The 21,138-nt window shown below is 49.1% G+C and overlaps 1 protein-coding gene across 7 annotated transcripts in view; it reads right to left on the reverse strand.

The window, feature by feature from the left end:
* LOC119967594 (doublecortin domain-containing protein 2) overlaps nt 1–21,138 on the reverse strand; it is a 223,954-nt gene that overhangs the window by 115,545 nt on the left and 87,271 nt on the right. The gene's annotated exons all lie outside the window — the stretch shown is intronic.

The raw sequence follows: 21,138 nt of genomic DNA on the forward strand, positions 1-21,138 counted from the left end.
CGGGCGTAGTACAAGAAGAACCCCAGGCATCGTTTGAGGGCCTTGGGGCAGTGGGGAAGGGAAAGTTCCATGAGGGGGCGCATGCAATCGGGGTCGGGCCCTAGAACTCCATTTTGAACCACATAGCCAAGGATGGCTAATCGATTCATGCTGAACACGCACTTCTCCTTGTTGTAGGTTAGGTTGAGGAGTTTGGCGGTGTGGAGGAATTTGGAAAGGTTAGCGTTGTGGTCCTGCTGGTTGTGGCCATAGATGGTGACGTTATCCAGGTACGGGAAGGTGGCCCGCAGACCGTACCGGTCAACCATTCGGTCCATCTCCCGTTGGAAGACCGACACCCCGTTAGTGACGCCGAAGGAAACCCTAAGGAAATGGTAAAGGCGGCCGTCCACCTCAAACGCGGTGTACGGGCGGTCCACTTTGCGAATGGGGAGCCGGTGGTAGACAGATTTCAGGTCCACTGTCGAGAAGACCTGGTACTGTGAAATCTGATTGGCCATATCAGATATGCGTCGGAGGGGGTACCCGTCTAGCTGCGTGTACCGATTGATAGTCTGACTGTAGTCAACGAAGATCCTGTATTTGGCCCCAATTTTCACAACTACCACTTGGGCTCTCCAGGGCCTGTTGCTGGCCTCGATAATACCTTCCCTTAGCAGACGCTGGACCTCAGACCTGATGAAGGTCCTGTCTTGGGCGCTGTACCGTCTGCACCTGGTGGTGACGAGTTTGCAATCCGGGGTGAGGTTTGCAAACAGAGAAGGCGGGTCGACCTTAAGGGTCGTGAGACTGCAGACAGTAAGGGGTGGTAAAGCCCCCCCAAATTTCAGGGTTAGGCTCTGGAGGCTGCTCTGGAAGTCCAGGCCGAGTAGCAAGGCAGCGCAGAGGCTAGGGAGGACGTAGAGCTGAACTCTACACCCTGGATGGTGAGGGTGGCGGTGCAGTATCCCCGGATCACCACGGAGTAGGATCCGGAGGCCACGGAGATTTTCTGGTTAATGGGGTGTACCGTGATGGAGCAGCGCCTTACCGTATCAGGGTGGATGAAGCTCTCAGTGCTCCCGGAGTCCAGAAGGCATGATGTCTTGTGCCCATCGACCTTCACTGTCATCGACGCGGTCGCAAGGTTGTGCGGTCGGGACTGGTCGATCGTGATGGAGATGAGACGCGGCTGGTGTTGGAAGGCCCCTGGCTGGTCGGCAGCGGTTGCAGGTGATGAGCGGACCGATGAGGTGCCCGACGAGCAGGGGTCCTGGGCGGGGAAGATGTCGGCGCCCAAGGGGCGCACGTGTCCTGAGACAAGCAAAATGGCGGCGCCCACGGGCCACATGTGTTATGAGGCGAGCAAGATGGCGGCACTCACGGGCCGCACGTGGTCTGGGGCGAGGAAGATGGCAGCTCCCAAGGGCCGCACGAGGTCTGAGGCGAGGAAGATGGTGGCACCCACTGGTTGCACTTGTGGGGTGCAGGGACAATAGCGGCGATCGAACAAGCCTGTCACACAGCAGCGCAATGTCCTTTCTTCCCGCAGGCCTTGCAGAGCGCGCGCTGCCGGGGATGTTTTGTCTGTCTGCAGAAGTAGCACTTGGGTCCCCCGGGGTTGGTTGGCTGCCGCGCGGCGCAGGCTTGGGTTTGGCTGGGGGTGGTCGCTGTTGGGGTCCACGATGGGGTACTCGCTGGCGGGGTCCATGATGTCCAGGATGGGGGGGCCGTGCGGTCGGGGGCGTACGCCTGGACATTGCAAGAAGCGACTGTGAGGGAGATCGCGAGTTTCCTGGTCGCCACGCGGTCAAGGGTAGCCCCTTCTAAGAGGCGCTGGCGGATGTACGCTGACCCTATGCCCGTAATGAAAGCGTCCTTAATTAGAAGTTCAGAATGTTCAACGGCCAAAACGGCCTGGCAATCGCAGTCCCTCACCAGGGCCTGCAGGGCACGCCAGAAATCTTCCACAGACTCACCGGGGAGTTGATGTCACATGGACAGGAGGTGCTTGGCATAGATATTGTTGGTCTGCTGAGTGTAGTTCTCCTTCAGTAGCGCCATGGCCTCAGTGCAGATAGGCACGTCCCGGATAAGGGGAAAGATATCGGAGCTCAGCTGCGTATATAGGATCTGGAGCTTCTGTGCTTCTGGGGTGGTTCTGCTGCAGATCCGATGTAGGCTTCAAAGCAAGCTAGCCAATGTGCGAAGGCCGACTTGGCGTTGTCTGCTTGAGGGTGCAGCTGCAGTCGATCAGGCTTGATGCGGAGATCCATCGTTGTAAAATCTCTGTGTAATAAATTGATGCACTATCAATTACGACGAGACGAGAGTAGAGAGTAATCGAGGCTTTATTACGCAGAGTTGTGTAGCCTCCCGCAGCTGCTGCAGCTCGGAGAGCCCACACATTTATACTCCGCCTACTGGGCGGAGCCAGCAGGCAGGGATCTATCCCCCCCCCGTACCTGTAGTACGGGAGCCTTACCGCAATACACCACATATGCAATATATATACAACAGTGGTGACTACCACACTCTCGACCATCTTTTATTTCATTACTTGTCTCATCACCGTCCCCTTTTGCATTGCACTATTATCTCATTTGACATTTAATTTCTCCTGGCTGAATCCCATCACTGATTTCCCCTTACTTGTTTATAATCTGTGCGATCTCTATACTTTTCCAGTCTTGAAGAAAGGCCATGTTAACTGTTTTTCTCTTCAAAGATGCTCCCAACCTGCTGAACACTTCCAGCACTTTGTTTTTATCTCAGACCTCCCAAAATCTGCAGCATTTTGCTTTTGTCCTATTAAAGTAGCTATGCACTGTACTTCACAGCAGTAAACTTCACCTTCTAATTACTTGCCATAAGCAAACACTTTTTCAAACTCCCCCTTTAATTCTTCCTGCTGTTATCTTAACTTTGTGTATCAGCGCTCTGATTCTGTTCCTGTTCAGAGGTCTTTTCATTTATCAGTTTCCTGGCCTTCATGCATCAGTGGTCCTTGTAGTACATCTGTTGGGATCATCATGTATCACAGCCTTCAGCACAATCCCGACCCGGCAAAAGGCATTGTCACGTTCAAGTGCATAAGATTCAATCTGTTTCTGACAAAAGGCCGTCACACTCTTTCACTCCTGGCTCCAATCCTGACAGGAGACCTAATTATATATCTGTTCTCCTGTCTCAATCTATTCCTGGCAAAGAGGCCTTATCATGTATCAATGCTCTCGCTCAATCTATTCATAGCAAAATTCATTGTCAGGTGCCAGTGCTTCTGATTCTACTCCTGGCAAGAGGCCTAATTGTATACGAGTGCTCCAGGTCCTCGAGCGAGCAGGAGACTGTGTCATGTATCAGTACTCTTGGCATCACTTCTGATAGGAATTCATCAGGTATTAATGCCATTGGCTCACTCCAGTCCTGGCAACAGACCTTACAATGAACCTATGCTTTTGGCTGCACTCCTAGTTAGAGACCAGGTCACATATTGGTGCACACAAGCTGGTCATGGATCATGCTTTCCTGCCGAGAGGACTTGTATCACTGCTCTGAATTTTTAAAAAACCTTGTAGAGCTTCAGTTCTTCTGGCTAGAAACAGTAATGTATGAAGACTCCTGAATCTGCTCCTGGAAGTAACTTGTTGCATTAATGACCCTTGCTCCCCAACTGTGTCAAGAGGTCCAAATCATGTATCAGTCATCCTGGCTGTTCCCCTGACAGCAATCCTTCTCATGTATCAGTGATCACCTCCCAAACTGATAAACACATACAGAAGCCGGATTTGACAGCTATGATTTTTACTTGTTCTCAGTAAGGCCACAAGTGCGACCCGGGATTGTCTGTGGTCCACTCTCTCGGAGGTTTGTTTCGGAGAAACAATTGAATTCCAGCCATATATATCTGGCATCCTCAGTCACCTGAAGCTGAAAAATCACTCCCAAACTCTGCAAAAAGAAGCTATGAATGCTAACGCTAGAGAATACCACAACTCTTGGAGGAGCAGTGACGGTAACTTGTTGAAATTGTACACACCAAAGTGAGATAGCTGCATTACTGTCATACCATAAGAAATAGGAACAGTAGTGGGCCATTCAGCCCTTCGAGCATGCTCTGCTATTTAATAAGATCATGGCTAATCTAACACTCACTGAGTCCACTTTCCTACCTTCTCTCTGTAACCCTTAATTCCCCAACTAATTAAAAACCTATCGATCTCAGCCTTGAAAATGTTCAGGGACTCGACCTCCACAGCTTCCTGGGATAAAGAATTCCAAAGATTCACCACTCTTTGAAAGAAGAAGTTTTGAAGTGTGGTAGCGAGCAACAATTGCCGGGTGCTTCTCGATGGCTAACCCAGGGAGACCGCCACTGGTATCTGTCTTGTTATGCTCTTGGCGTAGCATAAGCGGCTTCCTTGATGTTCACTCTGACAAAGGAAGGTTCAGACGTGGAGATAACTTCAGCACGTTTATTAAACTATTTACAATTCTCCGACTAGGGTTCGCCACGACTGTTAATCCTTCTATAGCTACTCAGACTGACAAACCAGTCTGCTACAATCCACGTGGTGGGTGTGATATTGAATCAACCCTGTGTCTCTACTCAGAGTGTCTCCACTGGAAAGAGGAAGATTATGTGTGTTGTGTCCTTTATATATGGGTTGGTGTAATGCCCCCCTGTGTTAGTGTCACCTCTGTGTGTATCGTGAATACCCATTGGTCGTGTCCTATCTAACTGACCTATTGGTTGAGTGTGTGTGTGTGATGTCTCTGGTGCTCCCTCTAGTGTCGAGCTAGTCTACATGTATTTACATTAACCCCTTGTGTATTTACAGTGATGCATATCACCACAATATCTAACGTCAATTAGGACTGATAATGATGCCCCACGAGCTTCACATCAGAAATCACTGTCCCAGGGCAGCACGGTGGCACAGTGGTTAGCATTGCTGCCTACGGCGCTGAGGACCCGGGTTCGAATCCCGGCCCTGGGTCACTGTCTGTGTGGAGTTTGCACATTCTCCCCGTGTTTGGGTGGGGTTCACCCCCACAACCCAAAAGATGTGCAGGATAGGTGGATTGGCCATGCTAAATTGCCCCTTAATTGGAAAAAATTGGGCACTCTAAATTAAAAAAAAAAAGAAATGACTGTCCCACCAGCTGATTCGCCTGGCAGCTCCCCGCTAAAATGGGAGAGCAGGTCTGAGATCGCGGGTGTGGCCGAGGACAGAGCGGTTCCCTACGTTGAGCGAGGATGAGGGCTTCTCTGGTCCTCTGCGCATTCCATACCCTCACCTCTGTCACCTGTCCTCCTTCCTCTGGCTGCTGCCACCGGTCTTCCCCGGGCTGGTCCTGCCAAGTCCCCTCAGAACCTTGTAGGTTTCAATAAGATCGCCTGTCCCAAAAGACGTGTTTGTTAGGTGAACTGGACATTCTAAATTCTCCCTCAGTGTACCCGAACAGACGCCGGAGTGTGGCGACTAGGGGCTTTTCACAGCAACTTCATTGCAGTGTTAATGTAAGCCTACTTGTGACACTAATAAAGATTATTATTATCAATTTTCTAAACTCCAAAGAAGGCCCAGCCTGTCCAAAGTTTCCTTGTAAGATAACTCACCCACCACTCCTGTCCACTATCCCCATTCCAGGGGACCTTCTCTGAACTGTCTCTATCCTTGAACTAAGTGGCTTGCTGGGCTATTTAAGAGGCCAGTTAAGAGTCGATCATTTGGATCTGGAGTCACCTAAGCCAGGTTACTTAAGGAAGGCAGATTTCCTTCCCTATGAGGCATTAGTCAACCAGATGGATGCTCATGATAATCGATGATAGTTTTATGGTCGCTATTACTGAGCCTAGCTTTCAATTTCAGCTTTTATTAATTAATTTTAAGTTCCACCTTCTACTGTGGACAGATTTGAACCCATGTCCCCAAAGCATTAGCCTGGGCCTCTGAACTACTGGCTCACTGACATTACCACTCTGCCACTGTATCCTGCTACTGTTTTAGAAAGGAAGGGAGTCCTGTTCATATCCAGCCAACATTTGTGTCACAATCAGAATCAACAAGAAAATCAGAATTGCATCATTACTATTTGAAGAATCGTGACGTGTGTAAAATGTTAAACTACAAAACGTATAAGAATGCACAGACAGGGCCTTCTGGCCAGTTCAGGCTCTTAAAATCCAAGGCTGTTCCAGAAAACCAATTGGATCGAACCCCTTCACATTGGAGACCTCGGGTGAGCGCCGTTCAGTACTGGCCTCCACACACGGGCACCAGATGGAATGGAACACGTGGGGGGTGACCCAAGGGATTGAAGGCCCCCAGAGGCTTGCCCTCTGGGCAGGGTGGTACCCTGACTGCTGTTGTCACCTGGACACCCTGGCACCTGGCACTGCCAGCCTGGCACCCTGGCACTGCCACCTGGGTGCCAGCTTAGCACTGCCAAGGTGGCACTGCCAGGGTGCCAAGGTGGCGCTGTCAAAGTATCAAACTGGTATTTTTTACACGCTGGTGATCGGGCCGGGGGTGCCCTGCACGAGTTTGGAGGTTGCGGGGGACCCCCTTATAGCGAGTTAGGGACGTGAGGTGGGTTTGGGGGTTGCACCGTGGGTTGAGAGATCAGGACACTTTAAAAATGGTGGCCCAATCTCTCGCTGCAATGAGCAGTTGAGGTGAGCAGAGCTTCTCAGTGCAGAAAATGGGGCTAAGTGCGGCCTCATCAGGGAGTGACTCACTGAAGCTCTCGATCTACCTGGATGGACGTTAGATAGCGGGGTGTTTCTTAGTGCTCCGAGTGCCGGGAAACACCGGGCTAATCTCGCGCTACGGGACTCTATCCCCATTCGGGTAGATCGCGCCCATTATTTAGTTGGTGTGTGTAAGCTTGGTTGTACCGGTAATATTGAATGATTTGCTGACAGCTGTGGGGCCCACCAGGCATGGACACCTGAAATTTTTTTTTAAAAACTGGTCTGCTTACTCCAGATACTGTGGGATATTTTAGAGCCAGCATCTTTCTCAACAAGATCAGCCGTGCAGGATTTTTTCTAATGTCATTTATCTGTCTCAGTTGTGAGACAGCCCTTCCACTGCTCAACTGAGTACTCAACTATATTAAACTCTCCCAAAGGAAGGTGGAAGTGCTATCAGCTCCAGCTGATGGAGGATAGCAGACAAATATGGCTAGACTTCAGATTGTTTATACTAAACATACATGTCTCTTAGCTGTTTACTAGAGAGTATCACTGATGGTATTGTTGCTCTTTGGATTATCCTGTACTACGAATGAGGCAGGGGGAACAATAAAAAAACAGAATGAGCAATGTCCTGAAGTACAAGCTGTTTAATAAAAGTGTACTTCAAAGATTATTTCTGTCTGCATTGCTGTATTGCTACAGTTTTGGTCCCCTTATTTAAGGAAAAAGATATTATCATTGGAGACAGTACAGAGGAGGTTTACTAGGATGATCCCGGTTATGGAGGGACTGTGATATGAGGAAAGATTAAACAGATTGGGTCTGTACTCCTTGGCGTTGAGAAGAATGAGAGATGATATGATTGTTAAGACAGGGGGTGAAATCTAATGGCTGCGTTGCGCCAGGTGGAATCCGATGAGCCGGTTAGCTCGAGGGAGAGGCTGAAAGCGGGATCAGTTTCTGATCTAACCAGCCCGCTCCCATTGGTGAGATCTGGATCCCGCGCGACCTGGTGAGAAACCAATAATCACCAACTAAGGCCAAACTCTATATCGTACCAACTCCTATCTAACGGCCTCTCGTGATCTAACCAGCTCCCCAGCAAGCAGTCGTGCGGGCTCCCTTTAGCACATCTACTTAAAAACGTGAAGCTAGCACCAACTAAATCAAGTGACACTAACAAACTGGTGGGTCGGAAAGGTGAAGTGCGTAAATGATGAGATGCTAGCAAAAGGTGATGTTGGCCAAATCTCTCAGAGAAATTGCTTTCAGCAAGTAAACTGTGTCATTGTTACTGTTATGTGGAGATGCCGGCGTTGGACTGGGGTGAGCACAGTAAGAAGTCTTACAACACCAGGTTAAAGTCCAACAGGTTTGTTTCAAACACGAGCTTTCGGAGCACGGCTCCTTCTTCAGGTGAATGGAAAGGCTTGTTCCAGAAATGTTTATATAGACACAGTCAGAGATGCCTCTGACTGTGTCTATATAAACATTTCTGGAACAAGCCTTTCCATTCCAGCTTTCACCCGAAACACATTAAAGAAGCCATCCCCTATGGACAAGCCCTCCGTATACACAGGATCTGCTCAGACAAGGAGGAGCGCAACAGACACCTACAGATGCTGAAAGATGCCCTCGTACGAACGGGATATGGCGCTCGACTCATTGATCGACAGTTCCACCGCGCCACACCAAAAAACCGCACCGACCTCCTCAGAAGACAAACACGGGACACCACTGACAGAGTACCCTTCGTCGTCCAGTACTTTCCTGGGGCGGAGAAACTACGACATCTTCTTCGCAGCCTCCAACACATCATCAGCGAGGATGGACATCTTGCCAAGGTCATCCCCACACCCCCACTACTGGCCTTCAAACAACCGCGCAACCTCAAACAAACCATTGTTTGCAGCAAATTACCCAGCCTTCAGAACAGCAACCACAACACCACAAAACCCTGCCAGGGTAATCTCTGCAAGACATGCCAGATCATCGACATGGACACCACCATTACACGTGGAAACACCACCCACCAGGTACGCGGCGCATACTCGTGCGACTCGACCAATGTAGTCTACCTCATACGCTGCAGGAAAGGATGTCCCGAAGCGTGGTACATTGGCGAGACCATGCAGACACTGCGACAACGAATAAACGGGCATCGTGCGACTATCAACAGGCAGGACTGTTCCCTTCCAGTTGGGGAACACTTCAGCAGTCAAGGACATTCAGCCTCTGATCTCCGGGTCAGCATTCTACAAGGAGGCCTTCAGGAGACGCGACAACGCAAAATTGCTGAGCAAAAACTTATAGCTAAGTTCCGCACGCATGAATGCGGACGCAACCGGGATCTGGGATTCATGTCGCATTACATTCGGCCCCCACCAACAAGCCTGGACTTGCAGAGGCCTACCGACTGAACTGGCTTGGGACAATTCACACCTCTTTAACCTGGAGTTACCTCTCTCTCTGCATCTTTGATGATTTGATTGCCTGCAGGTGCTCGCATTCCGGGGCATCTCTGACTGTGTCTATATAAACATTTCTGGAACAAGCCTTTCCATTCACCTGAAGAAGGAGCCGTGCTCCGAAAGCTCGTGTTTGAAACAAACCTGTTGGACTTTAACCTGGTGTTGTAAGACTTCTTATTGTTACTGTTGTTAGAGATGGTTATAATACTGCGGGCTTCTTCAGCTCTTCTGCTGAAGATATGTCAGGTGACTATTGCAAGCAGAACATCTGTGTAAGTTTTGTTCCCCATGAACCTACACTGAGAATTGCACTCAATGGTTTGTCAACAATCGAAGTAGAGATGCACAACAGTTCGCCCTGTCCTTTTCAATTTCAATTTGAACAAAGGTACTTCCACAGGACAAACATCATGAAGCCTAGTGAGTTTACATTTATCCAGAATATATGAATATGTCCACAAATTTTTCTAAGGAGCATTGATTATTTTAGTTAGGGACACCTGTTAATGTTGAATTAATTATATAATTAGTCACCGTCTCTTTCATAATAATTCACACCTGAGTATCTTTACAACACATGACAATGCAGTCGATCGTGCGATGTAATACAAGTTTGAGAATGAGCCCATCCTAATGGATGATTGCATTGTTGCACAATTGCTTAAAAATGTTTTATTGCTTTAAATTGCATAATTGTTTAATCGCTAAAAATATACTTTAGCGGCAAAAATGAGTAAGTTACCTTAACCTATTTTAGCCTTCCAATAAGTCATTTGGGTCATTCTCTGCCTATGAATTACTGACTATCCACATCATATTAATGCAGTAAAGTAGGCTTCACTGAGGCACATTATTAGAACATAGAACAGTACAGCACAGAACAGGCCCTTCGGCCCTCGATGTTGTGCCGAGCAATGATCACCCTACTCAAACCCACGTATCTACCCTGTACCCGTAACCCAACAACCCCCCTCTAACCTTACTTTTTAGGACACTACGGGCAATTTAGCATGGCCAATCCACCTAACCCGCACATCTTTGGACTGTGGGAGGAAACCGGAGCACCAGGAGGAAACCCACGCACACACGGGGAGGACGTGCAGACTCCACACAGACAGTGACCCAGCCGGGAATCGAACCTGGGACCCTGGAGCTGTGAAGCATTTATGCTAACCACCATGCTACCGTGCTGCCTATTGGTGCAGAGTAAAGAGGAGCTTTGCTTTGCCTCAAGTCAAAAGTCAACAATCGCTTCAACAAAATAGGATGTGACTCACACACAAAATGACCAAGGGCGCAATTCTCCACAAAGATTTCTAACTGTGGTACGAGCGGGAATTGCTGCGAGTTTCTCGGCGCTCGGCCTGACAATGCTATTCAATGTTAATTGGTCCACTTAACGAGGCCCCACGGGCTTCTCGATGCAAATGACAGCTTGCCAGCTGATTTCCTGAGACCACGTTTGCAAGCCCACCCGTCCCCCAACAAGGTCAAGCAGCACTTAAACAGCACTTGCTCAGCCAACTCCCCTCAGCTTGCCGAGATGACCGGCTCCAAAATCAGGGCTGCAGACCAGGGGAGGCTCCTCAGTGCAGTGGAGGTCAAGAGAGATGTCCTGTTCCCCGGAAGGTCTTGGAGGGTGAGCCACAGGGCAGCCAGTGCCGCCTGGGACTAGCTGGCGGCGGCCGTGAGCTTGGGGAGTCTGACCAGGAGGACTAGCTTCCAGTTTCACAAGAAGATCAACGACCTACACCAGACAGAGCAAGTGAGTTGACACCTCCCCCCCCCCCCCCCCAACACGCAAGAATCCACCCCCCAACTCTTCATGTGGCCCCCATCCTTCTTCACCCTCCCCCAAGACCTTTCAGCCTCCACGCGAGCATTCACCCCCCAACCTTTGAAGCGGCCCCAACACTCACTTTACCCCCCTCTCCCTTCAACCCCACAACCCTTCCTCCACAGACCCCCCGGCCTCAACACCACTGTGGACCATGTGTGCGGCTGTCTCTCTGCAGGAAAAGCTCTCCCACAATTGCTGGGAGAGGGCCCAGACTGGCAGAGAGGTGCCGGGCATACGAATCCTCACCACCTTGAGGATCATGCCCTGGAGGTGACCGGTATGGCCGAGGACAGAGCGGTCACCAAGGCAGAGGGTGGCGCACACTGCAGAGGTGAGGAACCACCGGGCCCCACCTGGAAGACATGTCACATGTGCGATGTTATTGCCATACTGATTGACCCATCCCATAAGACCATAAGACATAGGAGCAGAAAAAGGCCACTCGGCCCATCGAGTCTGCTCCGCCATTCAATCATGGCTGATATTTTCTCATCCCCATTCTCCTGCCTTCTCCCCATAATCCCTGATCAGCTTATTAATCAAGAACTTATCTGTCTCTGTCTTAAAGACACTCAATGATTTGCCCTCCAAAGCCTTCTGAGGTAAACAGTTCCACAGATTCACCACCCTCTGGCTGAAGATAAGATCAAGATAAGATCGCTCCCATTGACCACATGTCCATTCTCTTGCAGGTCCTCCAGCCGATGCTGCCAGCCCATCCCGGTGGCCCCTTCCCCTGCCTCCCAGGAAAAGAGCTCCGAGGATGCCACGATTGATGTGTAAAAGCTGTCATCGCCACACTCCACCAGCGCAGATACACACACCTTTGTGGGAAACATTAGTGATCAGGTTTCTTGGGCACAATCTGGTGAGCACCACACAGCTGCTAATGCACATCAGGTGGAGGCAGGAACCCCCAGGTGAGACAGCAGTTAGAGATCTGCTGGATCCCAGGTCCCAGCCAGATGCTGAGCCTCTGGTACAGGGTTACCCGGAGCTGATGGAGATGTTAGAGAGTGACCGGGACATTCAGAGAGAGATTTTAGTGACACTCCAGCAAGTCCATAGCTGATTGGAGGCTACGGGAACAGGAGATGACACCGGCAATTACTGGCACTGAGGCCAAAACCACTGGGGCGGTGACTGCAGTGGAGAGCCTGGTGAATAACATCGCCACCATTAATGAAAGTATCCAAGGCATGGTGCAGCTGGTGACGGCCATGGCTGAGGGCCTTGGCAGAATGATCGACTCGCGGGCAGCATGATGGCGCATTGGTAGCACTGCAGTCTCATGGCGCCGAGGACCCAGGTTCAATCCTGGCTCTGGATCACTGTCCGTGTGGAGTTTGCACATTCTCCCCGTGTTTGTGTGGGTTTCGCCCCCACAACCCAAAGATATGCGGGGTAGGTGGATTGAACATACTAAATTGCCCCTTAATTGGGAAAAATTCATTGGGTACTCTAAATTTATTAAGAAAAGAATGATCGACTTGCTGGGAGATGTCACCCAGTACCAGGTTGACCTTGATGAGGAGCTGCGGGACATGTCCCATTCTCAGATGGGAATGGACGAGGTGCTGCGGAGCTTGTCCCAGTTGCAGGTGGGCATTGCAGAGGTGCTGCAGGTGCCCAATCACAGGAGCATCGCTGACACCATGGTGCAGACATCAGGGAGCCGTCAGGACTGCAGAGCCAGATGACGCAGGGGTAGCTGGGGCTCTGACAAACTGCCCATCCATCCCGAGATGAACCTCGGGGCCTTATGGGCACCAGGCAGGAGGAGGGTGCTCGGTGTCAACCTGGATCCATCCAATGGGGTGGTGGTTGGGGAGCATCAGCTCTCCCAGGTTCCACCCCTCCAATGAGGCCATGTATCAAAATCAAGACACAGCTGTGCATGTGCCATCGACAAGTGTGCCGGAGCCACCCAGCCTCAGAGCCCCCAGGGGATGGCTGCCAGGGGCATCGAAGGCCGCAGGATGTGATAAGCAGCTAGCTTCTTCCACCTCAGATGTGTATCCTGGGGAAACACCAAGATGTAACGGTAGAGCACGGAATGTTGAACATCACTGAGGGAGGGGGGGAAGAGGGTGGGGGTTAGGTAGGGAGTAAGGGGGGGCGAAGAGGTGGTGGGGCGAGTGAGGTGGCATCTTTGGGAGAGTGGGGCATTGTTGGACACCTGTGACACATTAAAAACCCTTGACCACAAGCAGTGTGACGCCTCCGTCACTTTTTTCCATAATGCAGCCTGACCTCCGAGCTCTTGGCCCATCACTCCAGACTTCCCCCCCTCCCCGTTGATCTCACTCACCCTTCTTCTGTGGACATGTCCCCTGGAGCTGTATCCCATCCCCTTGGTGTTTGGATGTTGGCTGCTGTGTGTGTGGTATTGCCTCCCGCAGTGTTCAGGCACAGTGTCCAGGCATCAAGATCTGTTTGGGATACTAGGCAATGACTCCCACATGCTACATGGCCTGTCCACCCATGGGAATCCACCTGGGTTGTGTGAAGTGCTCACTTAACCACGATTGCCAATTCCCCATTAGCAAAAGCCTTCAGACGCATGGCCAAAGGCATCGGCAGTTTGTGGAGGTTATGGGTGAGGTAGATGGGCCAGGGCTAGGATTGCCTTCGGACTCCAGGGGTTGGTATGCTAGTACTGCACGCCCCAGTGCCTCCCTCCTTGCCCTCCCCATCTTTGCATGGCAGCCCACCCCTGTGGAGGATAATCCATCCCCACCAAGTACTGGGGCGGCTAGCCTAGTGCACCCGGGCTCTTTACCTGTGAGCAAAGATGGCTACTCAACTCCTCAGCTCCCCACAGATGCCCTACTGCCAGGTTTACATTTTTCCAAAGGAGTTCTAATCGACGCCAGCATGAACACTAGCTGAGGAGGCCGCTGAATGTCAGGAGGCTGTTGGATATGGGGTGGCTCTCGTTAATTGTATGGAAATGGGGCTTAAGGGTGATAATTGGTTTCTCACCACATTATGGCGAGATCCTGATTTCGCCTACGGGAGCGGGCCGGTTGCATCGCAAACTGTTTGGCGCGGTTCTCATTTTTGGTCTCTCCCGCTATTCAGCGGCCTCATTGCGCTCAAGCGAGAGCATAACGAGGCCTGAGAATCGTGCTTCGCAGGGTGATTCCCACAGGGTGCTTGGGCTCGATCCAGACCTGTATTCACCCACACTTAGTCACTTTTATTTGAAGCTTTGGTTGTCACTGCCAGGGTACCAAAGGCAGTGCCAGGGCACTGCCCTGTCCATGACCACCCGAGAGCTCCACTGGGCTCTAAGCTCCCTGGCACGGCCATCGCATCTGTCTTCCATTTTTGGAGACCAGGACTAATTTGTGCTGGCCTCAGGCTTTGCCATTGTGGCCAATGAACACAGGGAGCCAGGAAGCTCCGGCCTCGAACGAACAGCGTATATTTCGATAAGTTTAATCACAGATTTAAATATGATGATCTCAAAAAAGCATCGGGCATAGTGAAACGGGTGCAGGGCTCGCCGCCCAATATAAAACTCATATTTTGCCTCTCGCCCTATTCACCGGGAATAGCGGGATTGGCGCAGTGTGAACACGGTGGGAAAATCGTGCCTGTAGTCTTTGGGGTGAGGTAGGAGCAGCAAAGCGCACTGTCAACATCCCGTCGCCCTCTGCTGTAACGGCATGGAGTAATGAGGCACAGAGAGGTAAGTCACGACCCCTTTCTACGGCGGGATGGGTGTTGGACCAGAGGGGGAGGGAGTCAGTCTAGGGGGTCAGTGTCACAACAGGAGGGCAACGGATTGGGAGGGGGTGTCAGGTCTGTCCCGGGGGTTGGGTCGAGAGAGAGTTGGGTTGGGTCAAGGGAGGGGGTCAACTTGGGTCAAGTAGTGGAGGGGAGAGGCATAAAACTGGCAGAACTATCCAAATTAGTGATTTTAATCACTTCTGTCCGATGGCTTCCAGCCTGAGGAAGTGAGAACTTCTGGGAAATTTCCATGTTAACCTTACGTTAGAACTTTCAAGAGGGATTCCCCAGCGCATCATCGCAGTGAGCCTCCTGCACACTGCCCAAATGTGGCTCTGGGAAACCAAGAAGTATTAAGTTGAGATTGTGTTTAGCTGCAATGTGATTATCAATAACTCTACTTGAAGATGAGCAGAGCATTCATTCAATGTCCCAATCATTCGTCCCTCAAGCAATACCATGAAAACTGAATTAACTGGTTAGTTATTGTGGTATCTTGCTATGTAAGGTCACCGATATAGCAACAATAACTCTGCTTCATAAATGATTCATTGTGTGCAGATCCTGGAATATATAGTAAGGCACAAAATAAATCTAAGTTCCTTTACTTCAGTGGAGGATAACTTTTTCTTAAGAAGATATTTGCTCCATTGAGATAAGGTTTGAAGAAACCAAAAATATATGATATAGAAATAGAGAGGGGGACATTCTATGATGTCTATGAATGCAGCTGGAACTTTATCTTTCGGTTTTAAACGCAACTGACCTGCCCAGACCCAACACTGCTAAGTCATCTAATTAGACCGCTGCAAACTCCCAGTGTGCAAACACGCTGGACTCTGTCCTGCCACTCCAAACACACTGGAATCTGTACAGCAAATCCACATTTTCACAAGAGGGGATGGATGGCATCAGTGTTCACTGTCAGAAGAAGCCCTAATCACATTTTCTGGCACACCCCACAGCCATAAATGGCCACTGACCTATTAATTAGCTTATGGCAGGTCTTCTGCTCTCATCAGCGAGTAAATCCTGCCTCTGGGAGCAGTTGCCACTCCTGGGACTGCAGTCAATCCTAATGGAGGCATTCAGCGATGGAGCCAAGACTTAAGTCTGGGATCTCGCAAGCGTCAGACAAGCAGGCTGGGGAGAAAGGGGTAGGGGGCCAAGGTGGACAGGGCAGGAAAGTGGGTACGTGGGGGGGAGAAACAGGTGGGTGGGAAGATATTGGGGGAGTCCGATGTGCACAGAGCATTTATACAGGTGGAAACCCGCCTTGATCAGCCAACAGCTTGCCCAGTGAAGCCTGGCAGGCTGGCACAGGTAAAATCCCAGCAATGGTGGGACATTGCCCTTTGAGGGCTTTAATTTGCCAAGAGGTAGTCATGCCTCCCCATAACTGGCAAATTTGTGACGGGAGCCTCGATGGGCAGGTGGGAACCAGTAATTTTACAAACCTCCCACTCTGTAACCATTAGAACGGCAGAGGCTGAGGGGTGACCTGTTAGAGGTCTACAAGATTATGAGGGGCATGGATAGAGTGGATGGACATGCACTCTTTCCCAGGATGGAGGGGTCAGGGGACATAGGTTTAAGGTCCGTGGGCAAAGTTTACAGGAGACGGGTGAGGCAGGTTTTTAACACAGAGGGTGGTGAGCGCCTGGAACGCGTTGCCAGGGGAGGCTGTGGAAGCAGATACATTAATGGCGTTCAAAAGGCATCTTGACAAACACATGGATAGGATGGGTATAGAGGAATACGGCACAAGGAAGTGCTGAGGGTTTTGGCCAACGGTGATATCATGACCAGTACAGGCTTGGAGGGCCTGTTCCTGTGTTGTATTGTTCTTTGTTCTTTCTTCAAGCCACCCTTCAAGTATTGGCAGGAATGTACCATAATTAATTCTTCACTGTAGAAGCTCATTGCATGGGCCAAGATTTTCTGCTCCCATTCACATATCATGAAAAGTGCAAAGTCGCATTTAATGTTGGCGGAAACGTGTGATGCGATTGTCCCCATTACCTATCAGTGATGGAATGCATTTCACAATGTTCAATGTTAGGCACGTCATTATAGTACATTAACATATCATTGTCAGGCCCCTATTATCAGAATCATCTCTCCCCATCAGAAAATCCATCCACAGCGATTGAACAGCAGAAGGGCGTGAATCATGACTTGTCTCTGCACCTGGTGAGCAGACCTCCCGGGGAGATCGGGTTTTGCAGCGCTCGGCGGGGTAGGGGGAGGGCCATGCCCCGGTACTGCCCTGACACTGCCCAGGCATCCCAGGCAGTGGCAATGGCCAGGTAATCCCAAGGATCTGCCCCGGGTAGTGCGAGGATGAGTTCCAGAGTTAACTGGTTTGTTCGCTATGCGCTGGGGTGGCATTTACATATAGCGCCAAAATCCTCGGGCTTCTAAATTGCTGGTGAGGTGGATGAATCAGAGGCCACCCTGCCAATAATACGTGTGGGACCCAATCGTTGGGGATTCTCTTTCCCAGAGTGCTGCACTATAATGCGGAGAAAGCAGCCATTGCCGTTGCCGGCGTCAATGCCGAGTTCTCGACCACCATTGGCCTTAGCCAATTTCCGTGAAATCTCGCACATGGAGTTCTGTGTGTCATACAAAAAATGTTGGAAAACTAACAATGAGTCCAAATTTTAAGGAGTGAAAATTATCTCAGAATAACGGTAAAATAAAATCCCTACAAATTAAAAAAACAGGGCAGTAGTGGAAATATTTGGATGGACTAACTTTAGCTTTCTTAAACTGCGAAAATCTTACCAGTTCTTACCAATTTAAAATTGATGATTGCAAAACCAGTTTAAAAATAACTTCTGCACGAAACTAACCAAAGACCAGAAACTAACTGCAAATTTGCCTCACACATACGCATATAAAGATAGATAGATAGACAGTTGTTAACCATCCAGAATTGGCCTGCATAGAGTCTTCAGGAACTAAAGCAGGAATTTTTTAATCATCTGGACACTACATCTGGAGCAACAGGGGAGAAAAATTAGAGGACATATCATTTTCTTGACCACTTCATTTATTTGGAAGATAGGTACTGAAAATGGAAAACAAATGGTGGTATGACCAAGTTGGAGGGGGAGTTCATGTGATGAAACCTCTTGCAGTAAATCTCACCAGAGTTTGCCACCCTATATATATGTCTTAACAGCAGCGTGGAACATAAGGTTGGGCAAATCTGTGACGAGCTAGATGTAACATGAAAATTCCTACCACAGTGCCATCTACTGGAGCAATTAGGACAGCAGGTACGATCATGGGGCTGTACCATAACAGCAATATTTATATTAGAATTTTCAATGAAACATTTAGTCACATATCAATGTTAATATATAATAGATATCTGAATGCTGGGTCCAAGAAACACTTTTTAATGGAGTTCAAATCATGAAATAGTTAGATTAAAAGTCAGAGAGAGGAAGCTTGTGTGAAGCATGAATGTTAGTATAGATCAGACGTGCACAAATGGTCTGTGTAATTCCATGTAACTGTGAAATGTAAACTCGACTCACCAGCATCTAAAAATGCACAATACTACAACCGGTCTCCTGTTACAACTTTGACACAGCAGAAATCCCAAGGAGACAGTACAAATGGCCATTTACAACTGTTTACACTGTCTCTCTGAAGTTTGCACCAGACTTACACTAAGGGCATGTGATCAAAGGTAGACTTACAGAATTTCATCCGAATAAAATAAATATAGATTGGACCTCTGCAGTGGGGTGATATGCCTGTGGATGATGTTGCGTGCACTCAGCGGTGAGACCTCCGACCAGCAGGTGGCATCAGACATCAGTCATGTGACATTGGCTATCGACAGAAGGTTGTAAGGTGTACTATCAGGACAGTTGCACATAAGAGTAGTTCCAGGAGAGTCTAATGTAACTCTAGGATAACTTGGTCTGTAGAGCAATTCTGATACCACGTGTAAATCAATAAAACATCACTCCAGTTAACTCGCCAGCAATTCTGTAGGTTCATTGCACAGACAAGATCACAGAACACAACATGGTGCCAGAAGTGTTGAAGATTTGATGGTAACAACAGAAAAGGCTACGTTTTTTTTTCAAACTTAGAATACCCAATTCATTTTTTCCAATTAAGGGGCAATTTAGCGTGGCCAATCCACCTACCCTGCACATCTTTGGGTCGAGGGGGCGAAACCCACGCTACAACGGGGAGAATGTGCAAACTCCACACAATGACCCAGAGCCGGGATCAAACCTGGGACCTCGGCGCCATGAGGCCACAGTGCTAACCCACTGCGCTACCGTGCTGCCACAGAAAAGGCTAAGTTGAATTGGCCGAAGAACGGGAAAAAAAAGAAAAGATTCTTCCGCCGACCTGGTGAACTACAGCCTTTAGCGATTCAATACCGTAAAAGACACTGAAGTTTGAGATGGAAGGTTTAAAGGCACCCGACCAGCTTCACGTATAGGGTAACGGAGACAAAAACTGGTGTGTCTTCAAACAGCAGTTCAAACTCTATGTCTCAGCCTGCAGGCACAGCCTGACAAAAGACGAATTGCATTGCTTGTCAAGGTGGGGGGTCCGCAAGCAATTGAACTATATAAACTTTTGCTTTTGATAGTGAAGAGGAGAGCAAGAGATATGATGAAGTCATCAGGTACTTTGATTGGCATTGCTCCCCCCCAAAAAATGAAACATTTGAAAGATACATTTTCTTTTGTCCGCATACCCAGAAACCAGGCAAATCTTTTGACGGATTTGTCACTGACTTGAGGCTGAAGGCCCAGTCCTGCAATTTCAGTAGTCTGAAATCTTCAATGATCCGCGACCAAATTGTATTTGGGTTATCACATGATGAGCTCCGTAAGAGGTTGCTGCGGGAAGAAAATTTGATATTGGAACAATCAATAAAGATTTGTCATGCGAGTGAGTTAGCTGCACAGCAAATCAGCACACTCAGCTCAAAACAATTTGGCGCCAACATGGAGGATGACGCCAGCGCTATTAGCATTGTGATGCAGGTCAATAAGAAACATGGTCTCAGTGCGGGTGGCCATTTTAAGCAACCAACAGGAGCTGTCATCTTGTGCCAGAAATGTGGCAACTGACATGGCCCACGGCAATGTCCAACCTTTCGAAAAGTATGTTCCAGGTGTGGCCGTGACGGCCTTTTTGCAAAACAGTGTTTTCCGTTTCCTACAGTGGACCAGATGGAATCGATCAATGCAGTTAATGAGATGACCCTTGATGAATTATTTTTCGTGGATCTAATCTCAACCAAGGACACGATAAGTCTGAAAACAAAAGAGGAAGAAGTTTTGATGACCAATTGGAAAGACAGTTCCAATCCAGCTGATACCGTCAAAAGCAGGTGGGCCATTTCAGTGATGTTAAACGACATGCTGATAAAATGTAAACTTGACACGGGAGCAAAGGCAAACCTCCTCAGTTTGACTGATCTGCACGGTCTGTGAGTGCCGCCGACAGTCGTAATCCGGCCAAGAACGCTGATCGACTACAGTGGGAATGCGTTTGAGACATTGGGGGAATATGTCCCAGGAGCTTGGGTACACAACAGAAGACACGGATACCTTTCTCCATTGTGGACATGAAACGTGAATCCATCCAAGGAGCAGATGTGTGTGAGACCCTGAACCTGGTGGAGCAGCTGGACATCCCAGTCAGCGAGCCGACAAAAAGTCACAGAGATTCACAGCCAGATACAGTGACAAAATTGTCCGATGAGATACGAGCGATGACGAAAGTGGAGGAAGAACAACCGGGGATGTAAATGGAGAGTCCAAAGGACACTGCAGAATTCTGGCTGTCCGTCTTCAAGAATGAGGATATGCCCAGAAGCATGAGGGAGGAGCATGATGAGCATTTACAGGACGTTTCAATAAACGTTTTGGATCCCGGACAGCCAATGGGCTTCACTCTGAAGTTCAAGTTTGAATCAAATGAGTACTTCACGAATGAAGTGGTCTTAAAAGCATCCAAATGGAGTCGTGGCCTGATAGGGCAGGCTTCCTTGTATTTACAATCACGGGGTGCACAGGCTGCCACATCGACTGGAAGAATTGTGAAAGAATGTCACAATGAAAACCATTAGACTGAACCAGTTGCATGAGAGTTGGCCTTGTAAAGCAGTCATGAAAACTGTGCTAAATAACTCTTTTTACAATTTCTTCACTCCCCCTGAAGTTCCAAAACATGGAGTGTTAGGTGGAAGCTCCGCAGAAAGACTCGCTGCTGATTTTAAAATAGGTCAATTCCTGCATGAACACATACTTCCACAAGTAGTGTTATACTTCACGGAAGATGATGATGAGCACGAGGATATTGGTGATGAGTATGAGGATATTGATGATGAGTACGAGGATATTGATGAT

This window comes from Scyliorhinus canicula, chromosome 6 (assembly GCF_902713615.1).
Source record: "Scyliorhinus canicula chromosome 6, sScyCan1.1, whole genome shotgun sequence".
In the NCBI taxonomy this organism is placed as follows: domain Eukaryota; kingdom Metazoa; phylum Chordata; class Chondrichthyes; order Carcharhiniformes; family Scyliorhinidae; genus Scyliorhinus; species Scyliorhinus canicula.